The sequence below is a fragment of the Urtica dioica genome, chromosome 9, assembly GCF_054948205.1.
Source record: "Urtica dioica subsp. dioica isolate 48M chromosome 9, U.dioica_male_clone48M_v1_H2, whole genome shotgun sequence".
Taxonomy (NCBI): Eukaryota; Viridiplantae; Streptophyta; class Magnoliopsida; order Rosales; family Urticaceae; genus Urtica; species Urtica dioica.
The window spans coordinates 9,004,340-9,007,079 of record NC_142764.1 but is presented as its reverse complement, the minus strand read 5'-3'; positions in this window follow the sequence as shown (position 1 = coordinate 9,007,079).

Below are 2,740 nucleotides of genomic sequence, written 5' to 3'. Positions count from 1 at the left end.
TCTTCTTCTTCGTTACCGTTTCTCGCTTTCATATGAACCACTAACGATAACTCAGAATTTGCTGGATCCGAAACATAAAACACTTGACTTGCTTGCGAAGCCAAAATAAATGAATCATTCTCGTAGTCAATCCGTCTAAAGTCGACAATTGTAACTCCTTCATTATCAACTTTAACGTGATTATTGTCTGCCCATTTGCACTTGAATAATGCGACTCGCAACCCGCAATAATCAAGTTCCCAAATATCTTCAATGTATCCGTAATACTTCATAAAAACATGTTTTGGATTCTTATCTTTTGCCGACGAAACATGTAAAGCTTCGGCAAACAATGTAACACCACTATTTTGTACGGGATGCTTGTTGTCTCGTTCTCTTGTGTAAAATGTAAAACCATTAACAGACCAAGCAGTGTACCTTGTAACCATTGAGGAAGGCCCGCCAGATAGTTTACTCAACGTAGATGAATGTCCTGCCTCTTTAAATAAGCGTTTTCCAAGCCAGTTTTGAAACAAACGGTTGTGCTCTTCTTGCAACCATTTTTCATTTCTACCCTTCTTTGGATTATTCACTCTCAACTCATTCAAATGAATATACACAAATGGCGTGACCTCGGAAACGTTGTGTAGCACATGGAGACTTGCTTGCTCCCATTCTTTTCGGTTGACGATCGAATAAGTACCTATAATGAAACAAATACTTAAAAATAATGTTCACATATAATTTAAATAAAAAAATAAAGTGTTAAAAAAATACCTAGAGATAGAGCTTTTGAATCAAAATTGGTATTCTTGGGTAACCCAATTTCGTCTGTTTTAGCTAAATACTCAGAACAAAACTAAACCGACTCTTCTGCTATGTAATTTTCAACTATGCTTCCTTCCGGCCTATTGTAGTTCTTCACGTAGCTTTTCAACACTTTCATATAACGTTCGATTGGATACATCCACCGTAAAAACACGGGCCCTCCTAATTTCACTTCACGTACCAAGTGGACGGTTAAGTGGATCATTATGTCGAAAAACAAAGGTGGAAAGATCTTTTCGAGCAAGCACAGAGTTTTCACCAATTCTGACTGCATTAAATCCAATCGAGTTGGATCGATGACCTTTGAGCAAATCGAGTTAAAGAATACACATATCTTTGATATTGCAAACCTCACATCTTTTGGCACAATTCCTCGCAAAGTAAGAGGCAACATTTGTTGTAGCAGCACATGACAGTCGTGCGTCTTCATTCCAATAAGTCTCAAATCTTTCAAAGAAACAAACCTCTTATAGTTTGACGAATGACCTTCGGGGACTTTAATAGAAGAAAACCAGTTACACAATTTCTTTTTCTCCTTTCGATCTAGAGTGTACTTTGCCGGTGGTAATTTTGTTTTTTTCCCACCCCCTCCTCGGGATGCAAAATGCTTCTTATATTCATCTCTTTGAGATCCAATCGAGATTTTATTCCGTCTTTCGATTTATTTGGATCATCAAGAAGTGTACCAATAAGCGATTCGCAAACATTTTTCTCGATGTGCATAACATCCAGACAATGCCGGACATAGTGTGTCTTCCAATAAGGAAGGTCGTAGAAAATCGATTTCTTCTTCCAAGGATTCTCTTTGAACGATTCTTTAGTACTAGCACTGCGCTTTCTTTTCCCAAGCACTTCATTGACGTTTTTAACCATCTCATAGACATCTTCACCAGACAAAATTCTAGGAGGGGGTCGTTCTTCTGAATTTCCATCAAATGCTTGTTTCAATCTTCTATACGAGTGATCTCTTGGTAAGAATCTTCTATGACCCAGAAAAATAGTTTTCTTACCATGCTTCAAACGGATGGAAGATGTGTCTTTCATGCAAATCGGACAACCAATCGAGCATTTCACAGAGTATCCTGACAAGTTTTCATAGGCCGGAAAATCGTTAATAGTCCACATTAACATTGCCCTTAAGTTGAACGAATCTCCACGGTAAGCGTCTTTAACTTCCATCCCTTTCTCCCATAACATCTTCAAATCATCGATCAACGGTGCCAAATAGACATCAATATCATTTCCTGGTTGATTCGGTCCTGAAATCAAAAGCGTTAACATCAAGAACTTTCTCTTCATACATAGCTTTGGAGGGAGATTGTAGTTCACAAGTATAACCGGCCAAACACTGTATTTACTGCTCATCATGCTGAACGGGTTCATTCCATCAGAAGCTAGACCAAGGCGCAAATTTCGAGTATCAACACTGAAATCCTTATACTCTAAATCGAATGATTTCCACTGTGCAGCATCAGCAGGATGTCTCAACATACCATCATCGATACGCTTTTCGGAGTGCCAAACCATGTTCTTCGCGTGTTTGACACTATTAAACATTCGACGAAAGCGTGGCATTGGAGGAATGTACCATAACGACTGAAATATATTTAACGAAAATCAATAATAAATAATGAATATGAGCTACATGTATTTCCTAATCAAGTGATGAAAATGTACGTACCTTAACTGGAACTCCTTTAACCCCGTTACATGGAATTTTACCCTTCTTCCACCGTGACTCTTTGCACGTCGGACATTCATCTAGATCTTCATACTCGTGTCTATATAAAACACAATCATTTGGGCACGCATGGAATTTCTCGTACTTCATGCCTAATGTACCCAAAGTCTTCTTTGCTTCATACATACTTAAAGGTACTTTATTGTCTTTCGGAAATGCTTCTTTCAGTGTTTCCAACAATAGAGTAAAACT